At 38.4% G+C, this 16,351-nt stretch overlaps 1 protein-coding gene and 1 pseudogene across 1 annotated transcript in view; one reads left to right on the plus strand and one right to left on the minus strand.

Annotated features, from left to right (window-relative positions):
• The window catches only part of UBE2R2 (ubiquitin conjugating enzyme E2 R2), a 119,905-nt gene that overhangs the window by 34,398 nt on the left and 69,156 nt on the right, over positions 1-16,351 (plus strand). The gene's annotated exons all lie outside the window — the stretch shown is intronic.
• On the minus strand, positions 1,634-2,347 carry LOC123592613 (annotated as a pseudogene).

Raw genomic sequence — 16,351 nt, forward strand, 5'->3', positions numbered from 1 at the left:
AGGGTCCAAAAAACACTGCTGAAATTGTCCTTTGAGCTCAGAAAATAGATATTTTGCAAATTTGTGTGGGAATGGAGACCTTAATTTTTGACTGAACAGGAAGCATATAAAGCAGTTTGCCATTATATATGATTCTAATAGCTTTAGTTATTAAAGTATTTTAGGCTTTACCTGCAGTATGTTTCTTATATGAGCAGTCTTTTGCTAATTTTAAGTTCATCAAGAATCCAAGTTTTCAGCAAAAGCTAAATTTTCAAATCCATTTGGTGTTCTACAATAATGGTTGCGGCTGATTTTTTTTCTTTAAAAAAATGTTGAGTCCATTCCTTGGGCTCAAAAAATGGCAGTAAAACTGCCAAGCCATGGAACTGCTGAGTGGTGGGGCAAGTCAGGATATTCACCTTCTGTTTTGGAACCAATGATGGTGAAATCCCCGAAAGCAAATGAAATTTATCTTTTGGCACTACTGGTCTATAAGACATGATGGGTTCAGATATTTTCCTGAGAATACCTGCTGCTCAGATATTTTCCTGAGAATACCTGCTGCTGAGTAATACAGTGAATAACCATAGTCTTGAAATACCTTATATATTTTACATTTTCACAAGTTTTGTTAATTTGTCCCCACTAAGCCTTTTTCTTACCACACACATTTTACCACCATTGCTTGTAGCATTTCTTAGATTCCACTTCAGGTTATACTGAATTAATGATTTCTTAAGTTTGAAAATACTCTTTACTCTAGTAGTTTCACATAGGCATTCATAGAGGCTAATTTTTTAGTTACTCAAACTCTGTATTGATTGATAAATAAATAACTGATAAGTAATCTGCAACATCTGTTAACTCATCTGTATTCAAGGAAACCTGCTAGAAATCATTTGCCTTGTTTTTAAATTGACTATTGCTATTGCTCCCAATATCCTCAACTTGCTTGAACAACTGTTCTCTCTGGAAAGGCTAATAATCTTAAACAAGTTCGTTTTCTCTAGACACATTTCCTTGACTGCTGTAATCAAACATTATTTAATTAACTCACCATTAGTAAATGGCTTTCCTTGCTAGGCTGACAAATGAGCTACTCACACACATAGTGTGGTTGCAGTTTCATTTTTTCATTTTATGAAGAAATTAATATGAGATAATTTAAAATTTTCTGATTTTCTAATGCTTTCCTGTGAGTTGGGAACTCTTATGATGAGTACAATCTGGTAATGTCTCTATATGTTGTATTCTTTTAGCATAGTTATAGTGTCATTACATAATAAAGACAATGCTTTGCCATCTAATTTGATGACAAAACATACTCCACTGTGCCTTGATGTGTGACATTTAAAGTGCACTTTCTTGTTTTGACATGATGGGTTATGCACTCATAAATAAAATTAAAATGTCATGTACAGCAGTATGTGTGACACTCCATGCTGTCAGATACAACTACATCACTGCAATTTATAGTGCACCGTGATGCAGCAGTGTGAGAGGGCACCACATAGTCTCTATTGCAGCTGCTCAACTCTGCATTGCAGCATTAGAACAGCCAAGCCAATCATAAAAAAATGAGTGTGATGGTGTTCCCATAAAACTTTATTTTATGGATATTGAAATTTGAATTTTTTTTTTTTTTTTTTTATTTGAAAAGTAGTTGTTAGTATTTAATGAACCTCTCTCCATGTGGTTTCAGGCTTCAGGCTACCGGGACACAGGCTCCCCCCACACTCTTAATCTTCTCCCCACCTCTTCTACTGAAGAATTTGGCCTTCACGATGACAGGCTGTTTGGGGAGCTTTCCCTTTCCCAAAACTTTGTAGTAGCCCGATTGCACCACATCAATGATAGGAGCAGCTCCAGTCTTATTTTTGGCAGCGTTGACCTGTTTCTGCTCACTAACCAAGGTCCACAGTTTATCAAGGTTGACAGTTGGGCAGAAGCTCTAGTTCCTTTTTAAGTGGTAATGTCTCATACCAACTTTTTCAAAGTAACCTGGATGATATTTGTCAAAGTTGATCCTGTGGTGATGCATGCCACCAGCATTACCCCGGCCTCCTGGGTGCTTCCAGTGCTTGCCGATGCAGCGGTGGCCGTGGCTCACGTGGCCCTGGCTCACGTGGCCCCGAAGTTTCTGGGTCTTCCTCAGTCTGGATGGCATATCGGTGGCCCAGAAGAAAAAGTGAAATTTGAATTTTATGTGTTTTTAGGCATCGCAAATATTCTTTGTATTTAACCACATATTTCCCTTTCATCTGTTTTTCATCAGTTCTTGCAGGGTACTTTTTTTGTTTTTTTGTTTACTTATTTATTTTGAAAGAGAGAGAGAGAGAGAGTGCGAATGGGGCAGGGTCAGAGAGAGAGGGAGAGAGAAAATCCCAAGCAGGCTCCATGCTGTCAGCGCAGAGCCTGACACCAGGTTTGATCCCATGAACCATGAGATCATGACCTGAGCCAAAATCAAGAGTTGGATGCTCAACTGACTGATCCATCCAGGTGCCCCTGCAGTGGTACTTTTATCTTAGATGTTTTCCTTCAGCATGAGGAACTTGCTTTCAATAAATGATGTAGTGCAAATTTGCTGGCAACAATTTATCTCAGCTTTCGTTTGCCTGAAAACATCTTTATTTTTTGAAGTTTTTTTTTTTTTTTTTTTTTTCTGAGTGTAGAATTGTAGCTTTTTGGGGGGGGGGGGGTGGGCCAGAGAAGAAGCTTTCAGTATTGCAAAATCATTTTCTTGTTTTCTGGCTTCCTTAATTTCTTTTTTCCCCTAGCTTTATTGAGATAAAATTGACATATAACTTTAAGTTACGTAAAAGTTTAGGGTGTGCAGTGCAATTATATTGCAAAATGATTACCACAACGTGGTTAGTTAACATATCCTTTATCTCTCATAATTACCAGGTTTTTGTTGTTATGGTGGTGAGAACGTTTATGATCCACTCCCTTAGCAGCTTTCAAGTACATTGTTGTTAACTATAGCCCCCATGCTATACATTTAATCCCTAGAATTTACTCATCTTACAACTGGAAGTTTGTACCCTTTGACCAACATCCCCATCCCCACCCCCACTCTCGCCCCCATCCCAAAGCCCTGGCAACCACCAATCAATCAACTCTCTGTTTCTGTGACTTTGGCTTTTTTAGATTCCACAACTAAGTGAGATAATACAGTATTTGTATTTCTCTGTCTGACTTAACTTTACTTAGCATAATGCCCTCAGTGTTCATCCATCTTCTCCCAAACAGCAGGATTTTCTTTTATGGCTGAATAATATTCCATTGTATATGTATTCGCTTCCTGAATTCCTTTTGACAAGTCAGCTATCAGTACTATTATTGCCACTTTAAGATAATATCTTTTTTTCTTCTGGCTACTTTTAAGATTCTCTCTTTGTTTTCAACATTTTATGGTGTGCTTAGATGTGGTTTTCTTGGCATTTATCCTGCTTTTGGTTCACTGAGCTTTTTTTTTTTAAGTTTATTTGTTTTGAGAGAGAGAGCACAAGTGCACGTGCATGAATGGGGGAGGGACAGAGAGAGAGAGAGAATCCCAAGCAAGCTCTGCACCGTCAACACGGAGCCCAATGCAGGGCTTGAACCCACGAACCATAAGATCATGACCTGAGCCCAAATCAAGGGGTCCCTGGGTGGCTCAGATCATGATCTCATGGTTTGCAAGTTCAAGCCCTGCATTAGGCTCTCTGCTATCAGTGTGGATTCCACTTCACATCCTCTGTCGCTCTCTCTCTCTCTGCACCTCCCCACTCGTGCGCTCGCTCTCTCTCTCTCAAAAAAAAAAAAAAACATTTAAAGAGTCTGGCGCTAAATTGGCTGAGCTACCCAGGTACCCCAGTTCACTGAGCTTCTTAAATTTGTGTGTAATTCATCAGTTTTGGAAAATTCTTAGCCATTATGTCTTTGTATATTGCCTTTACCTTGTTCTGTCTCATCTCCATTTATAGATTAGACCTTTTATAATTAGGTCCTACCTATCTCCTACACTCTGTTCTGTCCTTTTTTTTTTTTTTTTTTTTCCTGTTCTGTGCTTCACTGTGAACATTTTATTGACCTGAATTTGAGTTCACTAATCCTGTTTGATGCTGTTCCAAATCTGCAGTTAAATCTACCCAGTGAGTCCCCAGTTCTAGATACTCTATTTCAGGTTTAGACTTTTTAAACTAGATTCAAGTTATTTGGTGAAGTTTATTTTAAAAATTAATTCACATCTTTTTCTCTATTTTCTTTTAAAATACTAATCGGTGGCATTTTAAAGACCTTGGCTACTAACTCGAATACTTGGGTCATCTGTGGATTTGTTTCTATACCTTTTTCCTCTCTTGATTGTCAGTCATTATTCTGCCTCTCTATATGTCAGTTTTTTATTATATGTTGGAGAATGCATATAAAAGAACCATAGAGACGCAGAGGTAATCTTTATCCAAAGGTGCTTTCCCCTTTCCCTCTGTTAGGAAGATAGGTTGTCAGGCTGTTCCTTTCAAACCAGGCAAGGATTAATTTAGACTGGGGCTTGGGTTACAGTTTAGTAAGACTTAGTTCATCTCTGGTTGCCCTAGTGTTTCTGGTATGCTCCTCTGGACTTTTCTTTGAGAGAGGTGAATTTATGTCTTCTCAGCTTTGGATGACTACAGGAGATGGAATTCTGTCCTTCAGAAGTTCTGAGTTAGCTTTTTATAAAACCTCTGACACCATGCAGTTATAAAATCTGAAGGGAGATTGTGTTTTTGTGTCTATGCCCTAGAGCCAGGGGAAAATTGTCCATGTGTTTTAAGTACTTGTCCTTCATTCCAACCCTGTGTGACCACCAAAAACTGATTTCTCTTTCTCTTAGAGTCCCCCTACCAATGCCCAGTCTCCTTTTTCAGCACTCCCCTCCCCCTGCTCAATTGGCAAAATGCCCTCTACCACTGAAAAATAAAATGAATAAAATGGCCATCTGTTTCTGGCTTATAAAAGAAAGACTTTCCTCTTTCTGAAATTTTAGTTCAAATAGGTCCTGTTACTTTTGTCAGTTTCCATATTCTTTCCAAAAATGTGATTTTTGCAAACTGCCCTCACTCCCTGCCACTTTGCACCATTGTAGTGAGAACATTGGTCTGTGACCTACTGTATCCTACTTGGAAGGAGAATTGTCTCCTATTTAATATCTGAGTGACCAAAAAGCTGGCCAAGTTCTGAGTGCATGGATGGCAGGCAACTTTTAACATATGATCTGGCTAGCCTTTTTCTAATGGAACCTCTTAATGTCACTATCTTTAGGCCTTTCTTTTGGGCCTGTGAGTTTCCTCAGTGGAGGCCCTTAACGGTTTTCTGTCTGGAGAGTAAGAGACTACCAACTTTCTGTGAGCCACCTGAGGAAGATGACTAGGGTTGTCAGCTTATAGCATATTATCTTTTACTTACTGCCCACTGTTTGCCTGATTGCAGCATGGAGTTACAGCCCTACACTGAGCCTGATGTTACCCAACTCAAAGACTTTGACCTTCTCCAGAGAATAAAGCATCTGTCTTCTGGCAAGAGCATCCAGCTGCATAAGTCAGGGAGGGGATTTGAGAAGCTGACTGCTTTATAAAGAAACATTCAGGCAGCCTTCCTTCTCTTAGCTCTCTTCTATTCCCACTTCCAGAGCTACTTGATGCTTCCAGTTTTCAAGATTTGGGGGAGGGGAGGTCGTTGTATGTATAATGTTGGTTCTCTGTTTTTCCACTGCCAGTTTAAGACAGCTTTCTCTGGCCAGTTGGAATAATTTGTTTCTTTTCCATCTGTTTTCTACTGTCCAAAATTTAGTTGCTTTGTCTCTTTGGGCATTGTCTTTGTCCTTGTGGGTGTATGCTTTAAAAAAAAAATCCTATATTTTAACTTTTAGTGGGTCTGAGGATGAGCAAAAATAGGAGCTATGACTTCAATCTATAATACTAAAAAAAGTTAACATGGTACAAAACTCATAAGGTATAAAAGGGCACTTACAGCAAAAAGTTAGTCTGAATAATCTATTCTTTTCTACTGGTTGTAATGCAACCTTTATCATAATCCAAATTCCCATTTACTTGGGTCTGTTTCTGTTTGTTCATTAATCTCTACCTACTTCAATTTATTTTGGCTTAGAATACATTTTTAATGTCTATTAATGTTATTTTCCACTCATTATTTTTGTTTGTCCTGAGAAATTTCATGGCTGTTCTTCCTTATTTTTGTAGAAACCTTTGGATCAAATTGGGTGGGTCTCCCCAAAATTTGTTTAGTACCTTTTGTTTGTTTGTTTTTAGTCATTGCATTACATTTAACAGTTAATTTGGAAAGAGTTGACATCTTGACAATATTAAAATCTTTCTATGACCTTTCATTTAGTCAGAGCTTCTTTTATATATCTTTCAGACCTCTTATTTATTTGGTTTTCTTTTCTTTTTCTTTTGTAAATTGTATTTTTTTAAAATTTTATTTATTTTGAGAGAGAGAGAGAGAGAGCGAGAGCATGTGTGTGTGCCAGCCAGTGGAGAAGGGGTGAAGAGAGAGGGAGAGAGAGAATCCCAAGTGAGCTCCATGCTACACAGAGCTCCATCTCATGAACCGTAAGATCATGACCTTCGCCGAACTCCAGAGTCAGATGCTTAACTGACTGAGCCACCCAGGTGTCCCTGTACTTTTTTTTTTTTAAGACTTTTTTTTTTTAGAACAGTTTAAGGTTCACAGCAAAATTGGGAGGAAGGTACAGAGATTTCCCATATACAACTGACCCCATGAGTTGCATAGCCTTCCCCGTTATCAGTTTCTCCCACCTTCTCCCATAGTGGTACATTTGTTATAGTTGGTGGACCTACATTGACACCTCACAATCACCTACAGTCCCATTTCACATTCAGGCTCACTCTTGGCATTGTGCATTCACAAATGTGTAATGACATGTATGATCCTTAATATAGAGTATTTTCACTGTCCTGAAAATCCTTTGTGGTTTTCTGTTCATCCCTCCCACCCCCAACCACTGATTTTTTTCTATCTCTATTGTTTTGTCTTTTTCAGAATGCCATATAGTTAGAATCATTTGGTGTTTAGCCTTTCACATTGGCTCTTATTTAGTAATAGACATTTTAGATCCTCCATGACTTTTAGTGGCTTGATAGCTCATTTCTTTTTAGCATTCAGTAATAAAACATTGTCTGGATATACCATAGTTTGCTTCCATTTACCCAACTAAGCACATCTTGGTTGCTTCAAATTTTGGCAGTTATTAATAAGGCTGCTGTTAATATTTACATACAGGTTTTTGTGTGGACATAAGTTTTCAACTGATTTGGGTTTTTTGTTTGTTTTTTATTGATTTTTGAGAGAGAGACAGATAGAGTACAAGCAGTGGAAGGGCAGAGAGAGAGGGAGACACAGAATCCCAAGCAGGCTCCAGGCTCCAAGCTGCCAGCACAGAGCCCGACGTGGGGCTCCTCGAACTCATGCACCATGAGATAGGACCCGAGCTGAAGTTGGACGCCCAACTGACTGAGCCACCCAGGGGCCCCTTAACTGATTTGGGTTTTAAATACCAAAGAACATGATTGCTAGATTGTATGAGTATGTTTAATTGTAAGAGTCTGCCCAACACAGTGGCTATATCATTTTACATTCCCACCAGCAATGAATAAGAGTTCTAGTTGTTCCACATCCTCGTCAGCATTTGATTTTGTCAGTATTTTGGATCTTAACCATTCTAATAGGTGTTAGTGGAATTTCATTGTTTTAATTTGTAATTGTAATGATGTGTAATGTTGAGAAATCTTTTCATATGTTTATTTGCTATCTGTGTGTCCTTAGAGTTCTGTTCAGATCTTTTACCTGTTTTTTTTTTTTTTTTTTTTAAATTTTTTTAACGTTTATTTATTTTTGAGACAGAGCATGAACAGGGGAGGGGCAGAGAGAGAGGGAGACACAGAACCGGAAGCAGGCTCCAGGCTCTGAGCCATCAGCCCAGAGCCCGACGCGGGGCTCGAACTCACGGACCGTGAGATCGTGACCTGAGCTGAAGTCGGATGCTTAACCGACTGAACCACCCAGGCGCCCCTCTTTTACCTGTTTTTAAATCATGTTATTTTCTTATCATTGAGCTTTAAGAGTTCTTTGTATATTTTGGAGTAGTCTTTTATCCCATGTGCCTTTTTTTTTTTTTTTTAATGTATTTTCTATGCCCAACGTGGGGCTTGAAGTCACAGCTCCAAGATCAAAAGTCACATGTTCCACTAACTGACCCAGCCAGGCAGCCCTATTACATGTGTCTTCCACCAGTATTTTCTCCCAGTGTATGGCTTGTCTTCTCATTCTCTTGTCAGCATCTTACACAGAACTCTTTTTAATTTTAATTAAGTCCAACTTATCAATTCTTTCTTTTGGGCCTTTGGCATTATATCTAAAAATTTATTGCCAAATCCAAGGATATCTAGATTTTTCTCCTGTGTTATGTTCTAGTTTATGGTTTTGTGTTTTGCATTACGTCTATGGTCTACTTTTAGTTAATTTTTGTGAAGGGTGTAATGTCTGTGTCTAGATGCCGTTTTCACAGTATCATGCTTAACTTGCAGCACCCCTTTTTTTAACTTACTGTGTACTTTCCTTGTCTTTAAAGAGTATCCTCATCCTTTTTCTTTACATATTAATCTTGTACATTCAATTTTATTGCTAAGTAATTGTTTTTTATTGTTGCTATTTCAAATAGGATTTTTTTTTTTAAGTTTATTTATTTATTTTGAGAGAGAGCATGAGTAGGAGAGGGGCAGAGGGGTGTGGGGGGAGAGAGAATCCCAAGCAGGCTTCATGCTATTGGTGCAGACCATGATCTGAGCCGAAATCAAGAGTCAGACACTTAACCAACTGAGTCCCCCAGGCGCCTCCCTGGCTAAGGAGTCTTAATCTGAGAAAATTGTATAATTCAACAGAGAATTAACAAAGATAATGACAGTTACTGTTTATGCTTAGCCAACTGAGCCACCCAGGCACCCTTTATAGCTACTGTTTATGAAGAGGTTAACATGTGCCATGCCCTGTGCTAAGGGGAATATACATATATGTAATATCCAGACTTCCATTAATTACTAGCTGTATGACCTTGTGCAGGGTTCTAAAACTCTTTTTATTCATTTTCCTCTTTGTAATAAGGAGTTTGATGACAATACCTGCCTCACAGGGTTGTTTTAAGAATTAAATGAATTAATAGGGGCTCTTGGGTGGCTCAGTCTGTTGAGTGTACTACTTCAGCTCAGTCATGATCTCACCATTTGTGAGTTTGAACCCCGTATCAGGCTCACTGCTGTCCACACAGAACCTCCTTTGGATCCTGTGTTCCCTCCTCTCTCTGCCCCTCTCCACCTCTCAAAGATAAAAAACATTAAAAAAAAAGAATTAAGTGAATTAACATGTAAAGAATTTAGAACAGTGCCTGGCACATAGTAAGCACTCACTGAGTGAGAGCTGCTACTGCACTATTTCTTTTTTCTTTTTTTTTTTTTTTTTTTCAACGTTTATTTATTTTTGGGACAGAGAGAGACAGAGCATGAATGGGGGAGGGGCAGAGAGAGAGGGAGACACAGAATCTGAAACAGGCTCCAGGCTCTGAGCCATCAGCCCAGAGCCTGACGCGGGGCTTGAACTCACGGACCGCGATATCATGACCTGGCTGAAGTCGGACGCTTAACCGACTGCGCCACCCAGGCGCCCCCTGCACTATTTCTTATAGCAATCCCATGCGGTATATTACTAGACCGTTCTATATATGTGGGGAGACTAAGGCTCACAGGGCGTTTAGTAGTCCAAGGTTATGCAGATTAGTCTGTATTCCTGATTTTGTAGCTTATTAAGTCTGTCTATCTTAATTGTATTTTGCCCAAGCCTCCCAAGGCAGGATAGTTGGATGTTCAGACAAGACAGTTTGTCAGGATGTTGTCTCATGAGGGGATCAGATAGACACCTGCTGCTGGAATTTGGAACAGTATAGCCTTCAGAAAGACATTGGCCGTTGCAAGAAGAAACGAAATATACTTTTAGAACAAGAACTTCAGAATTAGAGATGGAGCACATGCTGGCATTTGGGCTGGGGGAAAGAGGTTGGAGCCCAGAGGTTGTTCCTGGGAGTTAGGGATGCATTGATTCTGTGGGTGTCGAAAAGTGGCAATAGCTGCAAGGACAATTACATCGGAAACTGGTAACGAGGGTGGCATTAGTTACTTCATTTCTCAGTCACTTGTATTTACTCTTCATCTCATAATACCAGACCAGCTGTGCTCTAATAGCAGCTGGTGTCATGAGCTACAGAACTCATGGTTTAGATGCCCTTTGCAATAACAAATTTCTTCTCAGTCCTGGTGTCTGATGACGGAACTGACTTGCTGATCTGGATTCCTGACTTCTGGCTTACTCTTAACCTCTTAAAATTTCCCTGTCCCTCCAAATCCTGCTAATCCAGATTTCTTACTGCAGTCATATTACTGATTTGACACTTGCTTTTTTCCTTTTTATTAAATTTAATTTTCATTTACAAAAATAATTAAAATATATATAGTTTTATATGTATCCATCCCTACTCCCAAAAGCAGTCTCTTTCAGCTGTTTTAGAAGTGAAGAGTAAGTGAGTCTTTGGTTGCCTCCATGTTTACTTTCAGCATAAAGCCATGCCTGAGGTGAATTCTACCCCCAGACTCAGTCACATATTGCCAGTATTTATTTAAACCAGTTTTTTGTTGTTGTTCCTAGTGTTAATAATCATACTCATCAGTTCATGGCTCTTTATCATTATTTTGCCCATACCAGACCTTTTCTTGTTTGTTTGGTGGTAGTTGGTAGGTAGGTTTGTATGCAGCCATTTCTTTTTATTCCCATTCTCACTTCTCCTTCCCTCTTTTTCCTTAGGCAACCATTCTTTTTTTCTTTTTCTTTTTCTTTTTCTTTTTCTTTTTCTTTTTCTTTTTCCTTTTCCTTTTCCTTTTCCTTTTCCTTTTCCTTTTCCTTTTTCTTTTTTTCTTTTTTTTTTAAGCAGGCTTCAGGCCCAGCATGGAGCCAGCACAGGGCCCAACATGCGGCTTGGACTCACGACTGTAAGATCAAGACCTGAGCTAAAGAGTTGGATGCTTAACTGACTGAGCCACCCAGGCACCCCCCTCTTAGGCAACCATTCTAATGTATTTATGAATATTCTTTGATAGGCACTCATAAGAATCACTTAAAAATTTTTTTTTAACAATGGCAAACTTGGAGAAAAGCTCCAAGAACTTTCTTCCTGAACCATTTGATAGTAAGTTCTCAGTGTCTAATTTCCCACCATTTCTCTAAATATTTTAGTTTATTTTCTACAAACAGTATTATTCTGTATAATCTCAATATAACTATTAACAATTAGGAAATTAATGTTGAGGCATTAGTACCATCTAATCCTCAAGCCCCATTCAATTTTGCCAATTTTCTTAATACTGTTCTTTGTAGTAGAAGAATTCAGAATCATGTGTTGCTTTTGCTTTTAGTTGTGTCCCTATAATCTGTCTCAGACTCTAATAATTTCTTGTGTTTTTCTAGACTTTAATGCCCTTGATGGGTTTGATGGTTACAGGACACCTATTTTGTAGAATATCCCTCAATTTGAGTTAGTAATGTTTCCTCATGTTTATTTCAGGTGGCATATGATTATGATTTGTCTCGTTATTGAGGATGTTCACTTTGGTCACTTAGAAGATATGTCAGGTTTCTATAAAGTTACTCTTCTCCTTTGTAGTGGATAAGTATTTTGTGGGAAACTATTTTGAAGCTATATAAACATTCAGTTCCTACTCAGCTTTCAATTTATTTATGTTTGTATGGATTCATAGTTTATTATTTTATTCAATGGCTAATGATGGTATGCATTCAGATATAAAACTATATGCATATATATTACATTGGTATAAATGATGTAGTTTGATTTTATTTTAATATAATGGTATATTAAAGTGTTAAAATGTGATCTAAATCTGGATGGTCATATTTCAGAATGTTTAGGATGATTATCTGGTTGGTGGTGAGTAAAACTCTACCATAATGAGATAGGGTGGAGTTCAAAAAATTTAATCACATAAAATATAAGCTTAGTGTTATTTCTGGCTGGCCTGAAGTTATAGGGATCCAGCTGCTTGATCCAATTCTGACCTGGTCCTGGCTGCAGTTTTGTGCCACCTGGTGGCATTTGTCCACTTCAGTATAATATAAATGCGACAAATCTGGCTGCTTAGGACTTCATGCATTGGTAGCAATTTTAGGTGTGGTTAGTTGATGCCAGCTTCTTTGACACAATCTGGTGAATTTGGGCCAAGTGAGTACTGGGTATGAGAAGACCTGTTCTCTATCTCTTTGCTTTCTAAGACAGGTGTCCTACTTTTCTCTTCCTGGCCTTACCCTTGCCTCTGTCAGTATAGGGGTGAGCGGGTGGATATATTTACTGTTCTATTGGTGATTTTTATTTTCTCTGCTTTGAAAATCTATATTTTCTCATATTCTCCAAATTAATATGTATGAAGTATTAATAAAGTATTTTTTTAAGTTTATTTATTTATTTTGAGAGAGAGATCAGGGGAGGGGCAGAGAGGGGAGAAGGAGAGAGAATCACAAACAGGGTCCACATTACCAGTGCAGAGCCTGATGTGGGGCTCAAACCCAGGAACCGTGAGATCATGACCTGAGCCAGAATCCAGAGTCAGACACTTAACCGACTGAGCCACCCATGTGCCCCAAGTATTAATCACAGAAAATATTAATAACAGAGAGAAAGATGGAAGGCTCAGCTGTCACAGGAATAAGGGAAACCATATTAAGTAGATGATTTATGTAGGAACCGTTTTCTAGGCCTTCAAAGAAATTTTCAGCCCGTGTTTAAGTCTTACTACCAGGACTTGTTCTGGGTATATGAAAGGATTCTTCCAAAGCAAGTCTTGTCTTTAATTATTCTATTTTTAAATTTTTTTATTTATTTAAGTAATCTCTACACCCATCATGGGGCTTGATCTCACCACTCCTAGATCAGGAGTCGTATGCCCTTCTGAGCCAGCCAGGAGCCCCTAATTTTTCTATTTTAATTCTATTATGTATTATCACCATTTCTGGATTATTTTCCGATTTATTCTGATTCCTTCATCTACCCACTAACATTTTCTTTTTGTATCTTAGGTGCAAAAGATTAAGTTAATCATAATCCACAGTTTATAGCCCATTTTTGTCATTGGTTTATGCTAACTACCACTTGTGTTACTTGCTTCTATCTTTATACCCCACTTCCATTTCACTCCTCCTGCCCTAGGCAGCCATTCTGGTGTGTACTTTTTAATTTGTACTTGTTCCTACAAAATGTGTGTTATTCAGTATACATGTATTTTACTTTATGTACTTTAAGTATTATTCATATTTTTATTTTCTCCTAAGCAGTATATTTTATTTCTTCTTCTTTTTTTAAGATTATTTGAGGGAGAGAGAGCATGTGTGCATGAACAGGGGAAAGGCAGAGAGAGAGAGGTAGAGAAAGAATCCCAAGCAGGCTCTGTGCTGTCAGTGTGGAGCCCAAGGTGGGGCTCGATCCCATGAACTGTGAGACCATGACCTGAGCTGAAATCGAGAGTTGGACACTTAACTGACTGAGCCACCCAGACACCTTCCATTTAAAAAAAAAAAAAAAATTTATGGAAAATGTAAAGATAAACAAAAGTGGAGAGAATCTTAAAATGAACTCTGATGTACCTATCACCCAGTTTAGTGATTAACATTTTGCCAATGTTGTTTTTTCTGTCCAGTTTCTTAAAACATATTTAGATACCATTTCCATTTTACCCATAAATAATTCAATATGCTTTTCTAACTGTGGTTATCTTATTATTAATTGGAAGGCTTTCTTTTTCTCCAAGTTTTTCCTTTTATAATTTACTGTCCTTATTATTTCCTTTTATAATTTTTACAATAAAAATTATCTGAAAATATTATGGCGTTTTATGTTCTTTGCCTTTGTCTTTATTTTCCTAATTGCTTTTTACTTTTTCTTTACTTCTAATTTTATCATTCACTTTGGAGGTTTTCCTCAAATTTCTGTTTTTTTTTTTTAAGTCCTTGGTTAATTTTTAAGAGGGAGTTGCTAAGAAGCTGCAGATGGGAAATTGTGTATAAGTGCACCTGGTTGATTAGTGGGTCTCAACAAGCTTAGGTGACAAATTGGGGCCTTTTTATGGGGATCTCCCAAGTATGAGTATCTGTAGGTCATAAATATAGTCTATTTACATTTCAGTTCACAGAAGAGTTTAATATCTTTTAAAAATGCATTATAGGGGGCGCCTGGGTGGCTCAGGTGGTTAGGCGTCCAACTTCAGCTCAGGTCATGATCTCACAGTCTGTGAGTTCAAGCCCCGCGTCAGGCTCTGTGCTGACAGCTCAGAGCCTGGAGCCTGCTTCAGATTCTGTGTCTCCCTCTCTCTCTGCCCCTCCCCTGCTCATGCTCTGTTTTTCTCTGTCTCAAAAATAAATAAAAAACATTAAAAAAAAATGCATTATGGGTTATGTTTCCTGTATTTGGGACCAGTATTGCAAATACTTTGAAAACCATTAGCCTTTATAAATTCTTGGTTTGAAAATGTTAATGATATCATCATTATTTGTAATTGCTACTGTAGTTTTTCTTTGTATATTTTATCTCTTGGTAGATTAATATCTGTCCTATGCTGACATATTTGGATACTTACGAAAACTAAGCTGAGCTAGGAAGGACAGTTTATATTTAAATTTTTTTTAGGCTCACTGCCCAAGTTTAGTTTACAATCCCTGCCCTGCCTGATAGTTTAAGACACTTGAGAATATCGCTATTTTAACATGGAAGGTTATATTTTCAAAGTGCTACAAAAACGATTTATGTAGATTACTAAAATGGACTCCTAAAATCTTTTTTATTTATTTATTTATTTATTTTTTTTATTTTTGGGACAGAGAGAGACAGAGCATGAACGGGGGAGGGGCAGAGAGAGGGAGACACAGAATCGGAAACAGGCTCCAGGCTCTGAGCTGTCAGCCCAGAGCCCGACGCGGGGCTCGAACTCACGGACCGCGAGATCGTGACCTGGCTGAAGTCGGACGCTTAACCGACTGCGCCCCCCAGGCGCCCCAACTCCTAAAATCTTAAGAGTAGGATGGACTCTTGGGATACTGGTTTTCCTTTTACATCTTTATTTTGGAAAACTTACTAGAGCTAGGATTTTTTTCCCCCTGAATAACCAAAGATAAAATTTTACATACATTTTTGTTTGGCATAGAAGACTTGAGACCTTATTTAAGTTTCTTTATTTTATTTTCCAGAATGATTTTGGACTCTAACGTAAAATACACTTTAGTTATTTAACGTAAGCTTAGTATCTGGCATATAATTTTTGTGGGTATCCAGGCTATTTTATTTTAATATAATTATATTTTAGGAATACACATTTTCCAAGTAATTTTATAGAAGGAAATTCTCTTGATTGGGCATGACACTTTCCTGACAGGCCAAATATTGGTGCATAAGCTTCGTTTTCTAGTGACATCTTAGCTTTTGGTGTAAGTTTGGATTCCTTCCTTCCTTCCTTCCTTCCTTCCTTCCTTCCTTCCTTCCTTCCTTCCGTTTATTATTTGTTTTGATAGGGAGAGACTGAGCTGGGGGCAGAGAGAGAGGGAGAGAGAGAAAATCCCACCCAAGCCAACTCTGGGCTGTTAGTGCAGAGTCTGATAGGGGCCTTGAACTCAGAAACTGTGAGGTCATGACCTGAGCTGAAGTCAGACACTTAACCGACTGAGGCACCCAGGCCCTGCCCCTATCCCCCCACACCCCCATTCCCCCACCTCCCCACCTCCCCACCTCCAACGTCTGATTTCTAATAGCTTCTTCCTAACATTTTCTTTTTCTTTCTTTTTCTTTCTCTTTCTTTCTTCCTTCCTTCCTTCCTTCCTTCCTTCCTTCCTTCCTTCCTTCCTTCCTTTCTTTCTTTCTTTCTTTCTTTCTTTCTTTCCTTTTTCTTTTCTTTCCCTTCCTCCCTCCCTCCCTTAACATTTTCTGTCATTAATCAGGTAGTGAATGGCAAGTACCTTTTTGAGAGTGTGCGGATGCAACATCTTGTGGTGGCATGGCACGATACTCCATAGCACTATGACCTACCACTCTTTGGTTAAGCAAAAACATTGCTGCCAGTACCTTTTCTAAATGAGTCTTTTATATACTACATTTGTTCATTCTCGAATTCATGTGTGTTTGAAATCAGAGTTTTCACAGATTCATGGTTGTATAACATCAAATTTCCATTTTTGACTTGTTTGGCATGTCTGACACATACTTTTTTTTCTT

This window comes from Leopardus geoffroyi, chromosome D4 (assembly GCF_018350155.1).
Source record: "Leopardus geoffroyi isolate Oge1 chromosome D4, O.geoffroyi_Oge1_pat1.0, whole genome shotgun sequence".
In the NCBI taxonomy this organism is placed as follows: domain Eukaryota; kingdom Metazoa; phylum Chordata; class Mammalia; order Carnivora; family Felidae; genus Leopardus; species Leopardus geoffroyi.